A 9,410-nucleotide genomic window follows, 5' to 3' on the forward strand; every position below is an offset into this window, starting at 1 on the left:
AGGGGGCCAGTCGATTAGATTGACCCCAGTAAGCAACTGGTACTTAATTTATCGACTCCGAATGGATGAAAAGCAAAGTTGACCTCGGCGGAATTTGAACTCAGAACATAAAGACAGACGAAATACCTATTTCTTTACTACCCACAAGGGGCTAAACACAGAGAGGACAAACAAGGACAGACAAACGGATTAAGTCGATTATATCGACCCCCAGTGCGTAACTGGTTCTTATTTAATCGACCCCGAAATGATGAAAGGCAAAGTCAACCTCGGCGTGCTAACGTTTCTGCCAGCTCGCCGCCTTAGTAACAAAAATATATTGCTTGATAGATTGGGTATACCATTATAAATGAAACAAAATATTATGTCCTCATTCGGTTTCATGACAAGATCTGAGAAAAGCCCGGCATCGTCAGAGATATCAGAAAGGAATGGTAGGATGTGGTCTTTTAGCCATTGGAGATCTGAAAGTGTCACTTCGAGTTCGCGGGTTTTAAGGCTGTACACACACACACACACACGCACGCACTCACGTATGCGTGCGCAAATGGAACAGTATTTCAGAAAATCCAAGGTTTCTTGAGATACAACTTTAAAAGTCGAATATAGTCATCAGAAAGTTTTAAATAATCAAAACCCAAAATGGAAGTTCGATAGGTTGAATGTATCGATCACTTTTGATTCGTTATATATTTACTGAGTTAGAGTCTGTGTTTGTGAAGCACAAACAAATGGTTCTACTTTGAAGTTATTCCTCAGAAACTTTGGGATATGACGGTAAGTCAAGATAAGCTCAGATGTTTTTATTTAGTACTAGCAGTATCGCCCGGCGTTGATCGGGTTTGTTTCAACCCTTTAGAATTGGAATTTTTGAAAAGTAAAACTTTTGCATTATGTAGCTTGTTATTATCTTTAAGTGAACATTTTTCTGGTTGAAATACACCGAAAAATGGCGACACAGCAGTAAAAAAAATCGTTAAAAATAGGGATTTTCATAGAAAAAAAGCACCTTTTCATGTAAATAATTTTTGGTGTTAACATGGTCCGATTTGAATTTTTTTCTTCTACGGAAGGAAGAGCAAGCCTTCTTCTATCATACTCTCAATTTTGGTCAACTTGTGCCGCAGGGTCTCGGAGGAGATAGTGTTAGTTGAAGGCTACCAAACCTGCCATACACAGACAACTTCAGCTTTATATATAGAGAGATTGGAGTCAGGTAACGGACGATGCTGAGCTTCTCTATGTAATTATTCGCATTTCTCCTGCACTCTCTGAGTCTCAAAAGAATATGGATAATGAAGTAATGTTCTTATTTAGATGACAGCGGTAGAATAAGGTGTTGTATTAGTGCAGGTGGCACTAACAAAACAGCTGAGGAATACTCTACTTAGACCCCCGACTTAAAGTAGAAAAATATTCATATTTAGCGAGTTGATTATAGTAAAAGTGTTCACTCTACACACTGTATTGAGTACTCTTATTTTTGTCTGTGAAGCCACTTAGATATTATATTTTAACAATTCCATTCTTTTGTCTAGAAATATGTCAACACCACGGCGCGAACGTAAGATAAATACTTTCTTTGGTCGCAACAGTATGAGCTTGACAGACATTATATACGGTGTCTGGCCGTGTGCGTGTCTCTTATATATGCGTTTGTGTGATTTGGATGTGAAAGGGGTGCGTAATTATCAATCATATCACATAAAACACTTGAATTTCATACGAAATGACAAGTTGGAATATTTGTTGGTAAGCTTGCGGATGAAAGCGCCAAATGAACAACGAGAAATTATGACGCCAGCCATCACACTCCACAAACACTGAATAACAAATGCCAAACCCGATGACATTAATCACCCTACGTCTGTGTGTGTGTGTGTGAGTGTGTGGGAGTGAGTGTGTGTGCGCGTATGTATACGTATATGTGTAGCTGAAAAAGTGAATAGGAATAGATTTTCTGATAATTTCCCACTTTAATAATAATTAGATGTTTATAAAACATTAACTGTACATATATGTATGTTAGTATGTATTCGTAGAATATATATATATATATATATATATATAATATATATATTCGTGTGTGTGTGTGAGTATCTGAAATGATAATGACATCAGTGGTGCCTCGCAATGGCCACAGTAGAGAGGCTGCAACAGGTAAAAGTGTACATAAATGCATGCATATATGTATCTATATGTGCATATATATATATATATATATATAATATATATATATATATATATATATATATATATATATATATATATATGTATGTATATATGCATGTGTATCTACCTATCTGTCTGTCTGTCTGTCATTTCGTCCGTCTGTCCGTCAATATGAGAATGAAAATTCTCAATGAATTTTTTTTTTTGCGAAAAATCCGTTTTGTTTCCTTTCTTTTTTTTGTAGAGAAAGTTTAGAACTGAAAGTTTGCAATACACTCTAGAAATTTATCAGCCAATTTACAATTTTTGTATTTCTTGCACAACATAAACGAGTCAGCCATGTGCATTCCTCTTCTACGACACAATTTCGAATATAGCACTACATAAGGAAAACTATGTCAGGTCTCGCGACACTTCGCTGAAAACCGTCTGCTTAATAATAATAATGATAATAATAATAATAATAATAATAATAATAATAATAATAATAATAATAATAATGATAATAATAATAATAATAGTGGGGGAGCATCATAGCCATGTGTTGAGAGGGATTCTTTGGGGTTTGAATAGTTCACCTCTGGAAACATGGGTGGTTCTTTCAACATCCTTAAGCAACCCTTATTCAGGGACCGTTTGAGCGGGATGGGCTACTCAACCTGAAGAAAATTCTAACTGGGCCCCACCTGCAAGGTCATGTGCTGTTTATCTTGATATGAGATCACCATGTCGCGCACATATGGTTGTGATGCATGTGCCTGGTGTACCTTTATCAGACGGGTAGTCATGATGGGTATATTGGGCTTCGTATATTTTACCCCAGTGTCACTTTGATGGCATGAACTGCTCTCTCACTCAATAATAATAATAATAATAATAATAATAATAAGAAGAAGAAGAAGAAGAAGAAGAAGAAGAAGAAGAAGAATAACAATAACAATAACGATAACGATGACGATGACGATGACGGCGACGGCGGCGGCGGCGGCGACGGCGGCGACGACGACGACGACGACGACGATGATGATGATGATGATAATAATAATAATAATAATAATAATAATAATAATAATAATAATAATATAGATCTTAACTGATTGGAAGTGTTATCATGTACATTGTTTTGTCTTGGTATAAAAGATGGGCTACAGCAAATATTCTGCTCAATACCACAGATTTGCTTGTCAGTTGTTTGACCTTAACCAGTTGAGCATGTCCCTTAGTGGCTGGCGATATGTGCATCTCTGATCACGAGCAGAAGTAGTGGGGGAGCATCATAGCCATGTGTTGAGAAGGATTCTTTGGGGTTTGAATAATTCACCCCTGGAAACATGGGTGTTTCGTTCAACGTCCTTAAACAACCCTTATTCAGGGACCTTTTGAGCGGGATGGGTTACTCGATCTGAAGAAAATTCTAACTGGGCTCCACCTGCAAGGTCATGTGCTGTTTATCTTGATATGAGATCACCATGTCGCGCACATATGGTTGTGATGCATGTGCCTGGTGTACCCTTATCAGACGGGTAGTCATGATGGGTATACTGGGCTTCGTATATTTTACCCCAGTGTCACTTTGATGGCATGCTCTGCTCGCTCACTCAATAATAATAATTATAATGCAGTCTTCTAGCGCCTACAGAGTACCTCAACAGGCATGATAGAGCTGCACAATATATTCACTGGGTAATTTGCAAAAACCTGGATTTGCCCCATGAAGAAAACTGGTGGGAACACAATCCACCTCCAGTGCTTGAAAATGACCACATCTCACTCCTCTGGAACTTCACCATTCAAACTGACATAAAGATAGATCCAAATAGGCCAGACATCATATTGAAAGACTTCAGACAATGAACATGCCTCCTCATTGATATGACTGTCCCAATCGATATAAACGTCAAGACCTACCAAAAACTGAGCAAATATAAAGATCTTGAAATAGAAATCAGCAAAATGTGGAACCTGAAGACTAAAACAATACCTGTTGTCATAGGTGCCCTGGGAATGAAAGCGAAAGGGACTGATTGCTACCTAACTCAGATACCAGGAAACCCCAAAATGGCAGAAATTCAAAAGATAGTGCTCATGGGAACTGCTCATATCCTACGCAAAATACTCTCTAATCCCAAGGTTTGAAACAAACTTTTTTTTTTATGTATTAGACATTCACTAGTAAAACACCAAAAAAAACCCAAATATATGGCACACTAGGCATAACAACAACGTGAACTTCCAACCTGCTGTCTCTTGAGGTCTCTGGGTGAGACTTGGAGCCAACTTGTACAGATATAAAGCAAAAGTCAAACATAGAATAATAATAATAATAACAACAATAATAGTAATAGTAATAATAATAATAATAGTAACAATAATAATAAGAGTAATAATAATAATAATAATGATGATAATAATAATAATAATAATAATAATAATTATAATAATAACAATAACAATAATAATAATAATAATAATAATAATAATAATAATAATAATAATAACAATAACAACAACAATAATAATAATAATAATAATAATAATAATAATAATAATAATAATAATAATAATAATAATATTAATAATAATAATAATAAAGATAATAATAATGATGATGATGATGATGATGATGATGATGATGATGATATTTTTTGTATTTTTTGTGCCACATAAACGTGTCAGCCATATGAATTCGTCTTGTGGACACGATTCCGATTATGGCACTACATAAAAAAAACATGTCTGGTCTCGCGACACTCCTCGGAAAACCCTCGGCTCAGGTAGCACCCTTCTTCGGTTGGTTCTTTTGGTCTTGAGAAGGTCTTAAGAAAGTCATGTGCTGTTTATTTTGATATGAGATCGCCATGTCGCGCACATATGGTTGTGTTGTGTGTCTGGTGTACCCATATCAGAAGACTAAAATTGCTGCCTTAGATATTCTTACAGATAAATGACAAGAAAAACCTCTCAATGGCAAATACTCAAAGAAAGCTACTAATGCCGATGTTGACAAAGACCTTACCCATCTATGGCTAATGGCCTCTGGCTTAAAATCAGAAACAGAAGGGTTTATTATATCAGCCCAAGATCAATGGCTACCTACAAGGAACTACCAGGCCAACATATTAAAGAATGGCGGAAGCCCAACATGTCCTTTATATAAACAACAAAATGAAACGATTGATCATGTTGTCTCCATGTGCAGTCTTCTTACAGAGTAACTCAACAGGCATGATAGAGCTGCACAATATATTCAATGGGTAATTTGCATAAACCTGGACTTACCCCATGATAAAAAACTGGTGGGAACACAAACCACCTCCGGTACTTAAAAATGGTCACATCTCACTCTTCTGGAACTTCATTATTCAAACTGACAGAAAGATAGATGCAAATAGGCTGGACATTATATTGAAAGACTTCAGACAAAAATCATGCCTCCTCATTGATATGACTATCCCAAGGTTGGTGGAACCATATCAGCTGTTTTGACGATGTTACAGAAAGATATGCTGAAGCCAACGTTTTTAAAGAAGGTTCTTAATCTTTTTTAGCTTGTTCAATTGTCTGGTCACTAGAATTTTGAATAGTGAACAGAGCGTCATCTCTGTATAGACCGCCAGAGATGTTGGAAAATTGTTCATGGAGACCGTTAAGTAGGTACTTATACATACATACATACATGCATACATACATACATACATACATACATACATACATACATACATACATACATACATACATACATGCATACATACATACATACATACATACATACATACATGCATACATACATACATACATACATACATACATACATGCATACATACATACATACATACATACATTCTTGCATGCAAGCATGTATGTATGTATGTATGTATGATGTATGTATGTATGTATAGTCAATACAAACCAGAGCAGGCAAGAAAAAATGACAACGCGAGGACGTAGAACAAGTATAGTGTTATTGGACGCTCAGGAAAGGAAAGAAAGAAGGAGGATTTAACGTTTCGAGCGGAGCTCTTCGTCAGAAACATAGAAAAAGGAAAGGTCCAAGGAAGGGAAGACGGAGAAAGAAAATCGCCAACGATACACACGCGGTCATATATATATATATATATATATATATATATAGAGAGAGAGAGAGAGAGAGAGAGAGATAGACAGACAGACGAATAGAGGGATAGATAAATAGATACACGTATACATAACTACATACGTAGCTACTTACCTACCTACATACATTCATACATAAATATGCACAAATATATACACGCTCTGTGTATGCGAATATACGTGTATACTGACACACATTTATGAAATAAATAACTGACGAGTTATTTTTCCCCCAAATGCACCTGGAAACCATGTTATAAACATTACACACGCACACACAAACACACACGCATAAACACACATTATGTATATGTGTGTGTGTGTGTATGGGTGAGTGGTGTGTGATAACGTGAACAGTCTGACCTCAGAGATTCCATTTGTCAAGATGGAAACAATTAACATAACTCATCTGTTTTCTGTGATTCGTTGTTATAAAAATCGCCAGTCAGACAGAAATGGAGGCAGAAATTGTAGATATTTGATGTTGCAGAAGAAGTTCACCTGTTTAGAGACATTCCTCTCTCTTCCGCCGACAAACTGAGACGCACATCACTCATATAACCCAACGCCATCTTCTATCATTCAAACTCTACCGTCCTCCTCTTCTTCTTCCTCCTCCTCGTTTCCTCCCTCCCTACTATCCTCCTTTTTCTTCTCCGCCTTCTCGTCCCCCTCCTCCTCCTCTACCTCTCCGCCTCCTTCACCGCCTCCTCTTCTTCTTCCTCCTTCTCTTCTTCTTCATCCTTCTCTTCCTCTTCTGCCTCCTCCTCCTCTTCCTCCTCCTTATCTTCCTCCTAATCTTCTTCTTCCTCCTCTTGCTTCTTCTTCTTCTTCTTCTTCTTCTTCTTCTTCTTCTTCTTCTTCTTCTTCTTCTTATTATTATTATTATTATTATTATTATTATTAATATTATTATTATTCTCCTTCTCCCCTACTCCTCCGTCTCATTCACCTCCTTCTCCTCCTTATTATCATCATCTTCATTATTCGGCCAACTGTTGCTCTCCAATCTACAGGTGCACCCTAACCCTAAGTATGTACCAGTAGACTGGAGTACAACAATCCTCTCAAATACGAGATGGCTAAACTAGGGAGAAAGGAAAAGATGACGAGAGTGCCAATTGCTGTTGGGTCTTAATCCAGAAATTCTGGATTAAGAAAAACACTGAAGGACCATTTGATGTAAGCATAGGATCAAAGAACTCTGCAGAAATAAGCGACATTAGATTACACAACAAATTTCCATCAGTCTCAGGTGGTCTATATAGGAACGACGGTCTACTCCTACTAAGAAAATACAACCCACATAAAGCTGGTTAGTTTAGGAAAGATCTACATTACTTCTTCAAAAAGTTGGGCTTTTCAATTACAGTAGAAACGTATCTAAAGTCAGTCAACTTCCTAGATGTTACCCTTAAGCTGGAATCAATTATCTGTAAGTCAGACAAGAATGATATCGAAAACATTCACTATATACAGAAACAATCCAACCACCCCAAAAGCATTATCACAAACCTAATAAAAAACATATCTCTCAGACTTTCCTCTTTATCTTCAAATGAAAAAGTACTATACGAAATAGCAACTCTATATAATGAATTTCTTAATATTACAAGGAAAAAGTGCAATATATAAACAACAATCTTCCCACAATAAATAAAATGCGTAAGATTAGAAATAGGAAAAATATCTGGTATAAACCCCCACCACTTCAAAATACAATTCTCCGCACCAATAGTTAAATTATTTTTCAAAATAATGCAGAAACACTTCCACCCCAACAAGTATTACAAACTAATCAACAAACGCAACGTAAAGTTGTCATATTCAATAACCAACAACTTTGAAAAAATTATAGTCAACTACAATCACCAAAAATTGTAAACCTAAACTACTCGCACATTAACAATCGCAATTGTAGAACACCTTTATCTGCTCTCTAGAAGGAAACTGTCTCTCAAGAAATAAGGTATATAGCGCAACAGTAACTGCAAACATGACACCAACTACTATATCTACATATATAGAATCTACAGCAAACAAGTTCAATGCAAGATACAATCAACACGCGCACACTTTTCGCAACTCAAACAAGAAAATAACACATCACTGTTCAAACATATATGGTTATTAAAATAAGAAACACTCCGTTTGGCATCAAGTGAAAAATACTCTCTCACACATACAACCATACCAACAAACCCTGCCAACTTTGTACAAACGAATCCTACCACATTCAAACATTCATGTACTAAATCCTGAGCCGAAACTCCGAACTAGTCTCTTCATGCAAGCACAAAATCTTAAAAATACTTCAAACCAATAATCTTTTCTAACGGCTAAACTTCTCAATATCTCACCAACTCCCCTCCATCCACCTACACCACAAACTTTCCCTATAATGTAAAATAAAACACCCTAACAGCTTTACACTAAACAAATACTCAAGAAGTCATCTAAAAGTTTCCAACAAACATTCCCGCACAAGATTTTACACAAACCTTCATACATAAAATGTATACTTGTATGCAAGCAAAGTGAAAGAACCCTTTCCGTCATCTTCATTTAAAAAATTATATACTATTTTTGTTCTCAATTTCATGCACAATTATATATATATTTCTTTACTACCCACCAGGGGCTAAACAAGGACAGACAAAGCGATTAAGTCGATTCCATCGACCCCAGTGCGTAACTGGTACTTAATTTATCGACCCCGAAAGGATGAAAGGCAAAGTCAACCTCGGCGGAATTTGAACTCAGAACGTAACAGCAGACGAAATACGGCTACGCATTTCGCCCGGCGTGCTAACGTTTCTGCCAGCTCGCCATACACACCGTCTAGATCATCCTCCACTTGAGCATATATCTAGAACAGAATGTGAAAAAACTTATAAACAAACACCAAACAAACTCCACCTTTACAACACAAGAAATTTAAAATCCCTATATACTAATCAAATTGCATTTTGAACACAGAATGCCTAGAGGGGAACATATAAACACCCCACATTTACTCAGAGAGATTTGAGAACGTCAAAGCACGAAAGAAACTGCTTTCTATACTAACAAAATCACGATATGCCTGACTAATAATCTCAGCTTTACAAATGAAAGCAAGAATA

At 36.5% G+C, this 9,410-nt stretch overlaps 1 long non-coding RNA gene across 1 annotated transcript in view; it reads right to left on the reverse strand.

The window, feature by feature from the left end:
* LOC118763814 overlaps nt 1-6,592 on the reverse strand; it is a 28,643-nt gene extending 22,051 nt beyond the window's left edge. The window contains exon 1 of the long non-coding RNA XR_004999563.1: nt 6,548-6,592. This is a non-coding gene — a long non-coding RNA (uncharacterized LOC118763814). The remainder of the gene's footprint in view (nt 1-6,547) is intronic.
* Nucleotides 6,593-9,410: the final 2,818 nt, after the last annotated feature.

This window comes from Octopus sinensis, linkage group LG1 (genome assembly GCF_006345805.1).
Source record: "Octopus sinensis linkage group LG1, ASM634580v1, whole genome shotgun sequence".
NCBI lineage: Eukaryota > Metazoa > Mollusca > Cephalopoda > Octopoda > Octopodidae > Octopus > Octopus sinensis.